The 17,237-nt window shown below is 39.9% G+C and overlaps 1 long non-coding RNA gene across 1 annotated transcript in view; it reads left to right on the forward strand.

The window, feature by feature from the left end:
• The first annotated feature begins 708 nt into the window (after positions 1-708).
• The window catches only part of LOC111820558 (uncharacterized), an 18,466-nt gene continuing 1,937 nt past the window's right edge, over positions 709-17,237 (forward strand). The window contains exons 1-2 of the long non-coding RNA XR_002824089.1: positions 709-1,435; positions 1,698-1,740. This is a non-coding gene — a long non-coding RNA (uncharacterized LOC111820558). The remainder of the gene's footprint in view (positions 1,436-1,697; positions 1,741-17,237) is intronic.

Raw genomic sequence — 17,237 nt, forward strand, 5'->3', positions numbered from 1 at the left:
ACACACACATGCACACATGCACACACATACACCTCTCTCCATGAAACATACTACACATTAATTTTTCTCTAAGACTAAATCAACTGATCTAGATAGCACCGGGAAATCCTGGTGGCGTAGTGATTAAGTGCTAAGGCTGCTAACCAAAAGACCAGCAGTTCAAATCCACCAGTTGCTTCTTGGAAACTATGGGGCAGTTCTACTCTGTCCTACAGGGTCGCTATGAGTCAAAATTGACTTGAAGGCAATGGGTTTGGTTTTTTGGTTAGGTAGCATTTTGACATTTATTGGCCAACGAAACAATGATTTAAGGTACAAATGCACAATGTCCTAAATGTACCTCCCCAAAACTGTTTTTATGTTTTTTATTGTTTAGGGTCCACCCTAGAAAGAACAGCAGGATTCTCTGAAATGAATAACAAGAATTAAGTACATTTTCATGGCTAAAGTAAGACTGTCATAGTGGATAGCAGCATTTGCATCAATCCAAGATGATTTACTTTGCAAAGATCTTTATCTCACAGAGCAGACCTATAGTCAGACCCTGAAATCTGATTGAGTTTCCAGCTCCTGGCATTGACCCAGTGGTCAACCAGCTGCGTTCTTCCGAGGTTTGCATTCTGCCACAATTTGGCTGACAAATTATTTTCTCGGTGGATGTGATTTCAGAGGATGCTCATAAGAGCAGCCTGACAGCTTGGAGCTTGAGGAGCACATTATAATGTCTCCAGAGCCTGACAATGAATGCAAGCCTCTCAGTGATGGATTAATCAATTCAGCATGCGCTCAATCTATCAATTCAGAGCAGCTCCTCAAATGCTGCAGTGCAATTACAAACTGCTTGTCACTGTGTGGATCACACCAGGAAACAGTACCTAAACCCAGTGGACACACTGCTCTGGCCAGAGACCTTGTTTGGAAACCAGAGGGAGAAATATACATAAAACAGAGAAGTAAGAAGAATGTTTAAAATTTCTCCTGAATGCTGAAGATGCTGTGGGGGTTTTCTCAGTGGGAGAGAGGGAGTTAAAAGGGAGGCGTTAATGAGGGATAAAGGAAGCAGGAAGCCTGGAAAACTGACTTGTCCACGGAGGAGAGGATAGCTGGCATGAATGTTTCCTAGAACACAGCCCTTTTCATTAAAAAGATTTTTTTTGCTTCCAATGAGCGAGGAATACCTATCAATTCACCAGAAGCTGAAGTGCTGTGATAGCAGATTTGTCTTGTAATAGTACTATGATATTGACATGAAGAAAATTCGTGAATGTGTTTGAGAGAGACAAAGTAACAAAGGGGAGAGATAGATAATATTTTCTTTTATTTCTGGATGAAGATTCCTCTTGAAAATCCTGCGGAAGTTTCAGAAAGGTGGTTAATTGATTCCGGGGTGTTTGTTTTCAACGCGAGGCTCCTCAGACCTCAACTTCGGCATTCCGTGAGTAACAGCAGCTTAACTGTCTGGCGCAAGCATGGTGAGTGAGTGGCATTTGAGATTCTAATTTGGTGCTTACCCGTATCCCTGCGAATGTCTTTCCTCTCTCCATTTTCAGGAATCAGAGATTAACAATGTCTACTTGCCTGTTTTCATTCAAACAAGATTTATCTAGAGAAAAGCTTTTCAGAAGAAGACTAATGAATATCTCTCTTCTCCCTCTCCTTTTCCGGACCCCCATGGCTGTGCCTCCTTCTTTTGGCAGTGGAATGCAATGATTGAAAACTGGCTGTTACCTCAAACAGAAAGTATGTATTCTCGGGCAAGAGAGAAAAATGGCCACTGACTTGTCAGAGATGCTCCTAGTAATCTGTTATCATTTTCATCAGCTCTGTCATATTTTTAGATTGTTGGTAAAATGATTCCAAGCTCTGTAACAAAGCTTTAAAAAGGATGGAAAATCTCTTAGACATTATTTCAGTAGCAGAAGTCTATGCTGATGTCAGAAAAGTTTTCAGTAAATTAAAGATACAGCTAATTTTTAAAATGTTATGCTTGAGAGAGCTGAGAGAGGTGAGATAAATTACTCAGCAAACAAAAGTCATTGATTGTGAATGATTTTAAGTACTGATAAATAGACATCATTGACAAAAGATATGTTGATGTAACAGGGCAATTACTTTATGTAATGTTCTGAGAAAATATAAGTGTGTGTGTTTCTGTGTGTATATGTGCTACCTTCAGATCATTATTAAACATGACCATAGATTTAAAATAATGCTCATATTTTTTGGTACATACTGCTGTACAATGTATTAGGAATACGTGTTGTTGTTGTTACGTACCATTTGGTCAATTTTGGCTCATAGTTACCCCATGTAACAGAGTAACTGCCCCATAGGGTTTTCTAGGCTGTAATCTTTACAGAGCAGATCACAAGGTCTTTCTCCTACAGAGCCACTGGGTGTGTTCGAACCACTAATCTTTTGGTTATCAGCCAAGTGCTTAACCGTTGCATCACCAGGGCTCCTTATGAATTACAAAAACCTACAATATGTGCTTTTCATAGCTACAAAGGAATTGAAGCTTAAGGTAGCATAAAAATATTCTTTGTTCATAAGTTAGGTGTGAACCTTCTAAGGTCTCCAAGGCATTTTGTGAATTGAAGTCAAGGAACCTGAAGCATTTTATATAGCTTTTCAAAATCCTTGACATAAGCAGCCAGAGGAGCAAGGCATAGAAGAATCTGGCTTTTTGCCATAGAATTTTATTGAATTTCTAGAGCCCAACTGTCAGTGGTAATTTTAGTTAATTTAGAATATAGACTTTTTAGTATTGAGGAAGATTAGCTATTAAGTCGATTGCAGAAAATTAAGAACAATGGTTAAAAAGTCTGAGTATATTCTCCCTCCTTATTCTTTGTTTTTTTTTTTAAACACTTTATTGTGGTCTAGGGAAAGTTTACAGGGCAAATTAATTTCTCAATCGACCATTTATACTCAGCTTGTTTCGTGACATTGGTTGCAAATCCCTAAATGTGTCAGCACTCTCCCCTCTTCCTCCCTGCGTTCCCTGTGTTCATTTTTCCAGCTTTTCTGCCCCTTCTGTTTCCAGTTCCTTCTGAACTTTGGTTTTGGGTAAATGCTGCCCTTTAGGTCTGGTATAGTTGATTTTTCTGATGTATACATTCCTCACTGGTGTTATTGTTCATTTTATAGGCCTGTCTATTGTATGGCTAGAATGTAATCTCCAGGAGTGATTTCAGTTCCAAGTTTGAAGAATGTCTAAGGGCCATAGTCTCGGAGGTTCCACCAGCCTCTATTAGATCAGTAAGCCTGGTTTTATCTGTGAGTTTGAATTTTGTTCTACATTTCTCTCCCACTCTGTCCTTGATCTACTGTTGTGGTCCCGGTCAGAGTAGTCAGTATTGGTAGCCAGGCACCATCTAGTTCTTCTGGTCTCAGGCTAGTGGAGACCATAGTTCATGTGGTCCATTAGTCCTTTGGATTACTTGTTTCCTTGAGCCTTTGGTTTTCTTCACTCAGCTTTGCTTTTGATGGGAAGAGACTAATTATTGTACCTTAGATGGCCACTCCCAAGCTTTTAAGACCCTAGGTGCTACTCACCAAGGTAGGATGTAGAACACTGTATGGATTATGATATGCCAATTGACCTAGATGTCCCTTGAGACTATGGTCCCTAGCCATCAAGCCTTGTAGCTCAGTCCCAGAAGGTGTATGATTATGGCTAAGGAGTTTTCATGACTGTGTCCCCTGTGCACACTATTGTGTACATGGGTGTATTTGCAGCATGTACACACACACACATATATATATATGTGTGTGGGTGTACTTCTATACCCCTCACCCCGTTCAGCTTACATATCTACCTATGTATCCACTCATACATTATTGTTCGTTACTACTGTTGTTGCAGGATTGTATATGTATTAGGGTTTACCTTGTTGCCTTTTACTCTTACCTGCCTTTCAGTGTCTTCCTTTACCTTGATTATGTTGTGCTGACTTCCCCCATATTGTGTATTATCTCTCCCTAAACCAAAGTCAGTATGTGTCTACTATATAGTGATTTTCCCTCCCCACCTCCCATCCCTGGTAACCATCAAAGAATGTTTCTGTCTGTGTGAAAACGTTTTCTTGACTTTCTATAATAGTTGTCTCATACAATATTTGTCCTTTTTGATTGACTTGTTTCACTCAGCATAATGTCCTGAAGTTCATTCATGTTGAGAGATGTTTCACAGGTTCATCCTTATTCTTTAATGTTTCGTAGTATTCCATTGTGTGTATGTACCACAGTTTGTTTATCTATTCATCCACTGATGGGCACTTAGGCCGTTCCCATCTTTTTGCTATTGTAAGTAATGCTGCAATGAACATGGGGGTCTATTTGTGTCACAGCTCTTATTTCTCTAGGATATACACCTAGGAATCTCCTTATTTCAAGTATGAATTTATAAACACCTGCCCAAAGTCACTGGTGGTGGAAAAGTATGGTGAATGTAGTAGGTAACACTGGAGCTCTGCCAAGACATTTTTGTCTTCCTTTTTTACTATCTTTTGCATTTCCCTCCTTCAATGTGCCTATGCTTCTAACAGTCTGTGGCTATTTCATGGGCTTAAACATAGCAACCATTGTGAAGATGGCACAGGACCGAGCAGTGTTTCATTCTGTTGTACACAGGGTTGCTGTGAGTCAGAACTGACTCAAGGGTACCCAACAACAACAACATGGCTCTTTCAGAAGTCTGCCCTAGGGCTACTGAGGTCCTTTGCCTGCACCTAGAGTTTGTACCCCCTTCAAGGTTATACCAGGTCCCTGAGTGGCACAAATGGTTTGCACTCAACTGCTAACCTAAATGTTAGCTCTTTGAACCCACCCAGTGGCACCATGGAAGAAAGGCCTGGCAATCTTCTTCCTAAAGATTATAGCCAAGAAAACCCTATGGAGCAGTTCTACTCTGAAACACATAGGGTTTCCAATGAGTCAGAACTGACTCAGTGGTAATGGATTTGGTTTGGAGACTGGCAGCTGTGGAGATGTGAAAGCTCTTAGTCCTTTGCATCAAATGCGCACAACTCTGAGTTATCACTTACCCTCCAGAGCTCCCCAGCAGGCTCAGGTTGTAATCACTCTCTTTGGGACTCTGTCTGGGGTTGCATGTTGCTTAACTTCTTCCCTTCTGTACCCTACTTCCCCCTTTCTCTTATCTCTTTCCCCACTTCCTCAATCAATCCCTTGCACATCAATCAGCATCTTGGGAACCAGAAATAGAACCGCATGTTTTCTCCAAGCCTGTTCATTTTGAACATGTCTTGACATTTTGCCAAATCACTGCAGCCATAGGAGTGGAGGTCATTTAAAAAGGAAACAGATTCATTGCTCTGCTACCTATCTTATCAATGACCTTTTAATTCCAGAAATTGTACATCTTATTGTTAATCAGTGCTAACCAAAGTAATAGAGACATTGGGTGATTATGTTTTATTTTGTTTACAAATTGAAAATAAACTAAATAAAATTAGGAAAGCTGAAACAGACATGTTTGAGGTGCAAATGTATTGCCCAACATATATATGTTTGCATATATGTTGTGCGCGTCTACATGTATATATTAGCACCAAATAAATTGCTATGGATGACCTTGGGCCAGGCTAGATTCAGGCTAAGATAGTCAGGGGGCATACTACCCAGTAAGCAAATTAAGCATAGATTTACTTGTGCTTACTTATTAATCTGTAGTGACAGATTTCACATGGTAGTGACCAATTTCACCACATCTTTGAGCATGTGAAATTGGTCACTACAGATTAGTAAATAAACACAAGTAAGCCCATTCTTACCTTGCTTACTGAGTAATCCATCCCTGTTAGGGATTGTAAATTTGAAAAAAGGCTTTGATTCCGTAGGCAGCTGCTGTGGGCTTGGGAAAGAGACAGATGCCAACCATACCTAAAAGCAGAATCTTTGATGTGGTGAAAAAATGTGAAATTGTTCACTACAGATGATCTGGTAAGCAAGGTAAGCACCATGTTTACCTTGCCTATTGGATTATCTGCCCCTGGTAGGGATTGGCAAACTTTTCCTGAAACGGGCCAGATAGTAATTGTTTTAGAAATTGCTTAACCACAGAAAGTCTCTGTCACATATTTTTCTTTGATTTTTACTTTTTATAATGCTTTAACAATGTAAAAAGGAATGAAGTACCGATATATGCTACAACATAGATGGACCTCAAAAGCACTATGTTAAGTGAAGTAATCTAGACACAGAAAGACACATACTGTACCCTTATCTTTATATGAAATATCCAGTTTCCTGGAAGAAGACCAGGTACTGACTTAGAGAGGGTTGTCTGAATGTTTTCCAGGCCAAAACAATAGATATCTGCTACAGCATGGAAATTCTAATGAGCTTTAGATTCTGTTTTTGAAAGAGGGAACCATAAGATGTGCCTTACCTTATGTCTTAGTTTCCTAGGACTGCCATAACAAAATACCACAAATTGGGTGGCTTTAAAGAACAAAAATTTATTTTCTCACAATTCTGGAGGCTGGAAGTCCAAATCAGAGTCTCGGCCATACAGATCCTTCTGAGAGTTCAGAGCAGGAAACTTTTCCATGACTCTCTTCTAGCTTCCAATGGCTGCTGGCAATCCTTGGCGTTCCTTTCCTCCTGGTAGATGTATCTTCACCTGGTATCTTTCTCCTGCGTATGACTGTGTTTTTGTGTCTATCTTCTTTTATAAGACATTACTTAGAAGGGATTAGAATTAGAACCTAACCTACTCCCGTACCGGTTGGGTCTACTCCCATATGGCTTTGTTAACTGATAACATTGACAAAAATCCTATTTCCCCAAAGAAGCTTACATTCACAGGTACAGAGTTAGGTCTTCAACATTTCTTTTTTGGGACACAATTCAGTCCATAACATCTTAAACTTTACAGGATCAAATTCCTTAAAATCTGAACTTTATAAATTGTAAAGAATTTTACAAAGGCGAGATAATCTTGTAAACTATCTTTCTGAAGTCATTTGACTAAGGGACTATGCAGGAATATGTTTAAAAAAAAAAGTTGCTGTCAAATCAATTCCAACTCATGGTGACCCAATAGGACAGGGTAGAAAAGGGTCAACTCATTGGTTTCCAAGGCTATAATTTTTATGGAAGCAGGTAACCACATCTTTCTCCTGAGGAATGGCTGGTGGATTCAAACCACCAATTGTTGGGTTAGCAGTCAAGCACTTAACCACTGTGCCAGCAGGCCTCCTTAGGAAGATACTACTTACGTGTAAATCCTACTCAGTTTTCTTCATCTTACCAGATATTGCTCCCACTATAATTTTAAGGAATTTGAAGAATATTTTGTTAAGTTTTGCAAAAGGTCAAACTCTGACCATATGCTGATGACCTTGCTGGAAATCTCTATAACTTCATGGAAAACATGGATGCATTACATAGTTACCTGTCCCTGCCATACGTGGTTGCTCAGCCAGGCAAGAAATGACATTTTGAAAGCTATCAAACTTTTGCAAAAAGTCACAAGAGGGTTAATGGTAAAGCAAGTACCTTAGATTTTACATACTCTCTTCCATACGAGTTTAAGTTTGCAGCAGACAATTGGCAAAGTGAGTAATTTGCTGGAAGATAATGAGATTGGACACTCTGAGAATTGCTCTTATGTAATTCTACTTATTTTTTAATGGTGAGTCTTTTCTTTGCAAGGAGGGCCATATTATAGACAGACACGGGGAATTTAATTATTAAGATAAACAACAAATTCTTTAAATTCATTTCCAAGGAATTCAATAGTTTTATTAGTTGAGTTATAGATAAGTAAGTAAAACCTCAAAATAATTGGAAACCCCATATATAAAAGGAAAAAGATTAGAAAAGGCTTAGTACACCAGGGCCTAAGAAATAATTACCAGCAGCTTTTTTAAGAAAAATAAGTTGTCTTATAAGGCAGAAGAAAGCACAAGGCACTTTCCTGTTTCTCAGAAGCATTTAGGCTTTTTTGTACATTTGTAGAATTTGCATTTAATTGTTATATTTTCTTTTATTTTATAAAATGTAGAAAACCAGATAATTTATCTTTCTAATGTATAAAAAAAAACCTTTTGAAAGGATCAATGCTCTTGTTTAAATGATATTTATGTGTCACAACCTGTAGTAAATGTAGAAAGGAGATACACTCTCAGTGTTGTGGGAAGCAATGGAAAGTAATATTAGTTAATGGTTTTCATTTATTAAGGAGCGCTGGTGGCTCAATGGTTAAGAGCTTGGCTGTTAACTGAAAGATTGGTGGTTTGAACCCACCAGCAGCTCTGTAGGAGAAAGACCTGGTCATCTGCTTCCTTAAAGATTACAGTCTAGGAAACTCTATGAGGCAATTCTACTCTGTCATGTAGGGTCACTATGAGTTGGAATCAACTCGATGGCACACAACAACATCATTTATTAGGGCTTAGAAATGCCAGATATTCTGCTAAATGCATGTTATAGATTGAATTATGTCTACCAAAACAATATGTTAGAGCCCTAACTCCTGTACCTGTGAATGTTACCTTGTTTAGAAATAGGGTTTTCTTTCGTTATATTAATGAGATTGTACTAGAGTGGGGTGGGTCCTAAACCTAATAATTTGTCAGAGGTGTCTTATAGAAAAAGCAGAATAGACTCAGACACACACATAATGAGGAAGACAAATGCCACGTGAAGATCCATCTACAAGCAAAGAAATGCCAAGGATTGCCAGCAGATACTAGAAACTAGGAGAGATGTCTACAGCAGGAATTGACATGGCTGAGACCCTGATTTGGACTTTTAGCATCCAGAAATGTGAAAAAAAAATTCTGTTCTTTAAAGCCACCCAGTTGTATATTTTGCTATGGCAGCACTAAGTAACTAAGACAGTCCTTTACATAAAACACACATCAAATGCTTGCACACTAAGTCAGGGAAAATGGAGAAAGCATGTGGTTACTGGGTTGGGGGAAATTTCTGGCCTTTAAATAGTCTGCCACAATGGCAGTCTCACAGGTTATCATTATTCTCTGGGTGTTTTCAGTATTTTAGTGCCCAAAATCATTGCTAGGATTGTGTGAAAGGTTTACTTGTGAAGAAAGTAAGAAGGAAGAAAGAATGGATGAAAGGACGCAAGGAAAAAGAAAGAAGCCAAGTTCAAATCTCTTTAGAATCCAGAGCTTCGAAATGGTTCATTTTAGGTGGAACAGCTGCTGAGAATCTGCATTTCCACTCCAGATATACTGAATCAGAATCTACATTTTAACAAGATTGACAAGATCCCAGGTGATTCTTATGTATAATAAATTTTGAGAACAACTGCTCTGCTAGTGGTTCTCAGAATTAGTCCCTAACCACTAGTGGACCACAACTACCACAGCATCTACCAGACTGAGTCCAGCACAGCTAGACGGTACCCAGCTACTACCACCGACTGGTCTGACAGGGATCACAATAGAAGGTATGGGACAGAGCTGGAGAAAAGTGTAGAACAAAATTCTAACTCAAAAAAAAAAAAAAACAAAAAAAAACCCCAGACTTACTGGTCTGACAGAGACTGGATAAACCCCAAGAGTATGGCCCCCGGACACCCTTTTAACTCAGTACTGAAATCACTCTTGAGGTTAACCTTTTCAACAAAGATTAGACAGGCTCATAAAACAAACAATAATACACGTAGCTCAACCATGTATATGAGACTAAATGGGCGCACCAGCCCAAGGGCAAGGACAAGAAGGCAGGAAGGGACAGGAAAGCTGGACAAATGGAAATGGGGAACCCAAGGTCGAGAAGGGCAGAATGTTGACATGTCAAGGGGTTGGCAACCAATGTCACAAAACAGTATGTGTATTAATTATTTAATGAGAAATGAATTTGCTCTGTAAACCTTTACGTAAAGCACAGTATAAAAAAACAAAGAAAAACAGAAGCAGAATAATCAATTGACAAGACAAGATAGGTCCTTATCACCTGGATAAAATAAACTTTGTGACATCTTCACAGTGGCATAGATAAGGGTATGAAAGGAGAACCACTGTAGCAACATCCAAAATAAAGACGGTGAGGATACAACAGGTGCAACTGAGATGTCTAAACCCTCAAGGACCTCAGTGACTATGAAATTACAGAACTAAGATGATACCAAAATATTTACAGTCTGCTTATGGTTAATAAAAACAATTAGCTATAGGCAAAAACCCCCTAACCAGCAGCATTAGTATCACCTGGGAACTTGTTAGAAATGCAAATTCTGAGCAGGGGTTCGAACGGGGACAAACTGGTTCAAAGCCCCGGTAGAATCTACTTTTAGCAACACCTAATTAACCCTGAATAGAATAAATAAGGAGCCCTGGTGGCATAACGGTTAAGAGCTTGGCTGCTAACTGAAAGGTGGGTGGTTTGAATCCAGCAGCTCTGCGGGAGAAAGACCTGGCGTTCTGCTTCCATAAAGATTATAGCCAAGAAAACCCTATGGGGCAGTCCTAGTCCGTCACATAGGGTTGCTGCAGGTTGGAATTGACTCCACGACACCCAACTATAACATAGAGTAAATACAAGGAGATTTACAGGTTATTGTATTCTGATAATATGTTACATAGTGAGAGTGCCTGCATATCACCTTTTCACAAAATTGAAATATAAAAAGTGTACTCTCTTCTGCACTCTTTTCACATCCGATATACATTAGGACAATCCTACTCAAGGTGTGGTCCTTGTACTGACAGCACCTGCATCACCTCAGAGATTGTTAGAAATGTATTTTCAGGCTCCACCCACAACCTACCGAATCAGAATCTCTGGGAGTAGGGCCCAGGAATCTGTATTTTAACAAGTTCTCCAGGGGATTCTTATATACACTAAAATTTGAGGAGTACTGATTTACGATCAGCTCCTCTTGGATAAAAGTGCTAGATTACAGATACTTGTTCTCAAATCTCCTTTCTTCACATACTTAAGGGTTAATCCAATGATCTGTAAACTTGAATCCATCTAACAAAGTCATATAGTCAGCTTCTCAAGAGGTTTGAATCCAAGTAACTTACTAGTAATTGTTATTAATATTTTCCTGTTTCTGTTATATATTTAAGAAATCAATAATCAGAGATGTTATATTGTTTCTACTGATGTAGGCTCAGAGGCATCCCACAGGATTGTTGCAAGAACTCACTTTGAAAACAACTGTCTGCCCTGAGCTTTGTGAACACATGTAGACCTCATCTTGCTCAAAGGCAAAACAAATATAACCTGGCAAAGCTCAACCAAGTATCATTATGTCTTTAAAGGGAACTTCATGGCAGACAGCTGTTAGTATGTATTTTCTAAAGAAAAAGGATTTAGGCTTACTAGTGAAAATAAATGTATTATTATTATCCAAGGATTGTGTCTTTAGTTCTACATTATGAAAAGTTCCCTCATTAAGGTAGGAGAGACTCATCACAGCCAATAATGTTTCTAGAAGAATCACTTAGCAAAATAAAAAAAAACAGACTTATTGCCATTGAGTCGATTCTGACTCATAGCAGCCCAATAGGACAGAGTAGAACTGCCCCATAGAGTTTCCAAGGAGCAGCTGGTGGATTCGAACTGCTGACCTTCTGGTTAGCAGCCAAACTCTTAACGACTGTGCCACCAGGGCTCTGCTTTAGAAAAATAGATAATTATAAATAGAATTACTAATAATAGCTAATTTTATTAGAAAATTCTTGAAGGGATTTTTGTTTATCAAGGAAGGAGCATACCCTTTTTAGATGAAGCAACTTTTTTTAAGATTGTATTTAATTTCCCAGAAATCATTGCAAGTTCCTGTGATATTCATAATAAGTTTCAGCCCCAGTCTAAGCATCAGCTTGTCGTTTTTCACTGAACATCCAGTCATTGGCAACCGCCCCTCCTCATACTTGGAATCATTGAGAATTATACCAGGTAGTGTATAGGTAAGGAGTTCTGGGTGGCGTACGTGCGTAATGCACTCAGCTGTTAACCCAAAGGTCGGAGATTTGAGTCCACCCTGAGGCACCTTGGAAGAAAGGCCTGGCAATTTGCTTCTGAAAAATTAGCATTGAAAACCCTATGAAGCACATTTTTACTCTGACACACCTAGGGTTGCCATGAGTTGAAATCGCCTTGATGGCATCTGGTAGGTAGTAGGTAGGTGAGAAATAACATGGTATTGCTACATTAAGGCACATTGTTTTGGGCTAACAGGCCTCAGCTTGCTATGAAGAAGTAAACAGCTTGGGACCGATACACAGAGGCCATTCATGGCTCATTTTTGTAGCACCATCCCATGCCCTCTTCCATTCACTACTCCTCCTTCCTCCTCAAAGATAATCATTCTCCTGATTTTTAATACCATAGATGAGTTTTGCCTGGTTTTGACTTAATATAAATTCATAAGATTTGGCTTTTTTAGGACAAAGGTCTTCTCTGTTTTGCAATGCTTGGGTCATTCGGTGGGCATTACGACAGCTTAATGGAAACTGCCTCTAAATCCAGGCAAGAAACCACTGTGCCTATGCAGTATAGTGTAGGGCCAGGCTTGGAATGAAGCTCCCCAGAGTCTGCCACTGCCAGGTGGTGCCGTCTGCCTGGAGAGAAATGGATGCCACGGAAAAAGGAAATTCTAAAGGAGACATCCTGAATGCATGAAGAAAATTGGGGAAAGTGCCAGATGAAATTAATAGTATGGGAAAATGAGTGGTCAACTCACTATTAAAGGCAAATTATAATGGCCAAGTGCAAGGCAGGATATTTATGGAAAAATCATTTGCTTAGTTGGGATGTTTGGGGTGAGGGGCCATTTGGAATGGTTTCCTATTTTATCCATTTAGAAAAAACCACAAAGGTAAGCTCTTGAAAGCCAATAATATGGAATATAAAGTGTATAATGTTGTACAGTTTATATAATGCAATAAAAAAAGGTTAAGGGATGGTACAAGGTTGCTATTGTCAGTTAATCACGGGCTGCATGAGTGATGAAAGGACTTTATGACCCAACCTCTGCATTTTACAGAAGCCCAGACTGCTAAGTGAATTGGGCCATAGTTAACCAAGGCACACCCTTAGCAGGGGCCGAGCTAGGGCTAGAGCCCTGGTTTCATGAATGTTCAGCTCTTTAGATCGTCTTCATCATGAGATTAAGGTGAATATACAAAGCTTGTGGTCTGGGATCTTAAAAAGGGAGCTAGAATCATATTCAAGGTCATTTTTCATACTTTTTATTCTCCCTTCATGAATGACCAAGGGGCAGTTTGTAGTCATTATGGGTTTGGAGTGGGATGATTACCTGCAATAGGAATATAAATTGTTCCTCTCTCTGATAAATGCCCTTCTCTCAGTTCTTAGAAATCTGGCTCCATCGCATCTTCCATGCTTTAGTTCCTAAGTGCTGTACCTAATTATTTTCTATTTGGAGCTGTCTGGATTTTCTTCTCAACACTTATTACAGTATTTATTTTGTATATATGTTACTTTGATTGCTTGCTTGCTTGGTAAATCACTTGTCTGTTTCTCCATCTGTAATGTAAACTCCAGCCAGTCTGTCTAGTTCACTGCAGTAATCCTAGCAGGGTACTTAGCCAGTAAAAAAAACAAACAACAAACCACACCAAACCAGTCGACTCCACTCATGGTGACCCCATGTGTGTCAGAGTAGAACTGTGCTCCATAGGGTTTTCTTTGGCTGTGATCTTTCGGAAGTAGATCGCCAGGCCTTTCTATCAAGTCACCTCTGGATGGATTTGAACCTTTCAGTTAGTAGCTGAGTGCTTCAATGTTTGCACCACCCAGGGACTCTACTTAGCCCATTGTTATTGTTGGTTGCTGGCTAGTCTATTCCAACTCATGACGACTCCATGTGTGCAGAGTAGAAATGTTCCGTAGGATTTCCAAGGTTGTGACCTTTCAGAAGCAGATCACCAGGCCTGTCTTCTGAGGAGCCTCTGGGTGGGTTTCAGCCACTGACCTCTCAGTTAGTAGCCAAGTACTTAACTGCTCGCGCTATGCAGGGACTTCACTTAGCCAATACCCGTTCCTGTTGAGTTGATTCTGACTTATAGCAACCCTATAGGACTAGAACTGCCCCATAGGGTTTCTAGGGCTGTAATCTTCACGGAAGCAGACTGCCACATCTTCCTTGCCTGGAGCGGCTAGTGGGTTCGAACTGCTGACCTTTTGGTTAGCAGCCAAGTGCTTTACCACTGCACCACCAGGGCTCTTTACTTAGTCCATACCAAACCAAATCCATTGCTGTTGAGTTGATTCCAACTCACAGCAACCATATAGACAGAATAGAACTGCCGCGTAGTGTTTCCAGGGAGCAGCTGGTGGATTGGAACTGCTGACCTTTTGTTTAGCAGCTGAGTTCTTAACCACCATGCCCATAGTGAGGGCTAAATTACAATTTCCTGAGTAAATGAATGGACTCTGAAGGACTAGGTGACAAGCAAATTTCCACCTCTTGTAGAAGCAAATTGCTGCTGATATAAGGCTATCACATACCTTTGGGCTTTTGAAAGCCATGTTTCTGTTTGCACGTTTCAGTAGTTTTGGTACCTTTAATTATCTGTAGTGATCCCTCAGATTGGAAAGCAAGAGAAGCAGCTGGGATCTTGGTCCCAACACATCTTAGTCCTCTATCTTCATCAAATTCTTCTTAAAGCCTGTCTAGTATAAAAGGTATGGCCTCTCCCAAAGTGGCCGGCATCTGGGACATTTTTCTGTGGGCTCACTTTGTAGAATCAAGGTGAGCCTGTTTAATAGGATTTTGTCTCTGTTTCCTGGATTATTCTGGGTATGTAGGTTCTAGTGAACCTAGGATGCCTCTGGAGCTGCCTCACTGGCCTAGTTGAGCTAACTATGGCCTGGAAAGTCTGAGGACACCTGCACCTCTTGGAGATCCTCTGAGCTGGAGTCAGTCTGCAATTGGATCCTCATGGCATTTTAAGATAGCATCAATCCCAGGAAGCACTGTGCTCTTCCTCTGTGCCCAACCCAGCGCAGGGAGAATGGATGCATTCATGACTGTAATTCCTGTGGCTTGAGAGGCAGTGTTGAATAGTGGTTATCTCACAGGAGTCAGACTGCCTGGGCTCAAATCCTGATAAATCACATAGTGGCAGTGCAACCTTGGGAGAGTGACTTTTCCTATCTGAGAGATTGCCTACCAACATTGGTCCTGGATTTTTCCCTTCAGGGGCTCAGTTGTATGCACATAAAACCCCTTCCTCACCTGATTTCTGAGACTGTCTTAGTCATCTAGTGCTGCTATAACAGAAATACCACAAGTGGATGGCTTTAACAGAGAGAAGTTTATTTCCTCACAGTAAAGTTGGCTAAAAGTCCAAATTCAGGGCATCAGCTCCAGGGGGTGGCTTTCACTCTCTGTCGGCCTTCTCATCAGTGTTCCCCCGGACTAGGAGCTTCTCGGCACAGGGACCCCGGTCCAAAGGACGCGCTCTGCTCCCGGCACTGCTTTCTTGATGGTATGAGGTCCCCCTGTCTCTCTGCTCACTTCTCTCTTTTATATCCCAAGAGATTGCTTCAGGACACAATCCAGTCTTGTAGACTGAGTCCTGCCTTACCAATACAACTGCCACCCATCCTCCCTCATTAACATCATAGAGGCAAATTTACAACATATAGGAAAATCACACAATACCAGGAATCATGGCCCAGCCAAACTGATACACACATTTTGAGGGACATAATTGAATCCACGACAGAGACCAAAAGGTGTTTCCCATGCTCAAATGAGGGGAAAAGTCACCTGGCAAAGGGTATACTTGGATATTCTCCTTTTCTGACAAACTCTGGTATTCAGGTTTAGCATTGTTTGTAATCGGTGGAGAAGCAACACTACTTCTGGTGAAAGGTGTTTGGCACAATGCGCAGGCCCAGGGGCATGCTGGAAGCACAATGGCCCAAATCTCTAGCAGGGTAGCAGGTGCAGATGCAGGTAAGCAGGATTAGCCTGGAATAAGGCCACAGGTATGACTTTTCATTTTATATTATTTTCTTAGGTTGATTCACAGACTTCTTTTTTCCTTAAGCTAATGTGGTAAGCCATACTGGCAAAATAGTTCAAATGTAACTGAGACCATATGGTGGAATGTTTATCTTCTTATTAGGCAAATACTGTCAATTTAAATAGCAAGTGTCTGTAGTGAACGTACTTTAATGTGAACAAAGAAATAGCTAAAATAACTTTTAAAAAATATAAGGCTGATAACAGTCTTTGGTGTTTATTTTTATTATTTTACCACCATCTAATATCTCTGCCTTAAAAAAAAAGATTGTTTTCACAACCTTTTCAATTCAATGGCAAATTTAAATAAAAACCAACAAATGAAAACAGTTGCGGCTGAGTCTATTAAGGGCTCCATATCCGCACTGGGCTAGAGGCCAACACCCAGTTCTGATAGAACAGCTTCTGTCTGTAACCATTTTTCTGGAGACTGGCACCTGTGGTAAAAAATCTTGCCCTTTAAAATGAATGTGCAAATCTTTAGTTTTTATGACTAAATCTGATATGCTGATGAAACAATGACAACATTGTGTACAAAATGTTTGAATATCTAAAAGAAAAACATGTACTTAAAAAAAAATTATTTGGTTGTTGTTGAGGATATATAGAGCAAAACATACAACAATTCAACCGTTTCAACATGTACAATTCAGTGACATTGATTACATTCTTCGAGTTGTGCAACCATTCTCACCCTCCTTTTCTGAGTTGTTCCTCTCCGGTTAACAAAAAATCACTGCCCCTAAGGATCCTATCTAGTCTTTCAAGCTGCTGTTATCACTTTGATACCATATGGATAGTTCTTAAAAGAGCATAATGCTCAAGGCAGACCTTTTTTTTTTTTTTTAACTAGTTAAGCTAAACTATTGTTCAGTTTGTTTTTTTTTAAAGTTTTTTATTGTACTTTAGATGAAGGTTCACAGGACAAATAGTTTCTCACTGAACAGTCAGTACACATATTGTTTTATGACATTGGTTAACAACCCCACGGCATGTCAACACTCTCCCCTTTTTTTTGGTGAAAATATACATAGCCAAAGTTACACCATTTTGAAAGTTTCTACATGTACAATTCAGTGACATCGATTACATTCTTCCAGTTGTGCTGCTATTCTCACTATCCTTTTCCAAATTATTCTATCACCATTATCTTCAACTCACTGTCCCCTAAGCTTCCCATCAAACCCTTTGAGTTGCTGTTGTCAATTTGATCTCACATAGATAATTCTTT

This window comes from Trichechus manatus, unplaced genomic scaffold, assembly GCF_000243295.1.
Source record: "Trichechus manatus latirostris isolate Lorelei unplaced genomic scaffold, TriManLat1.0 scaffold00041, whole genome shotgun sequence".
NCBI classification, from domain to species: domain Eukaryota; kingdom Metazoa; phylum Chordata; class Mammalia; order Sirenia; family Trichechidae; genus Trichechus; species Trichechus manatus.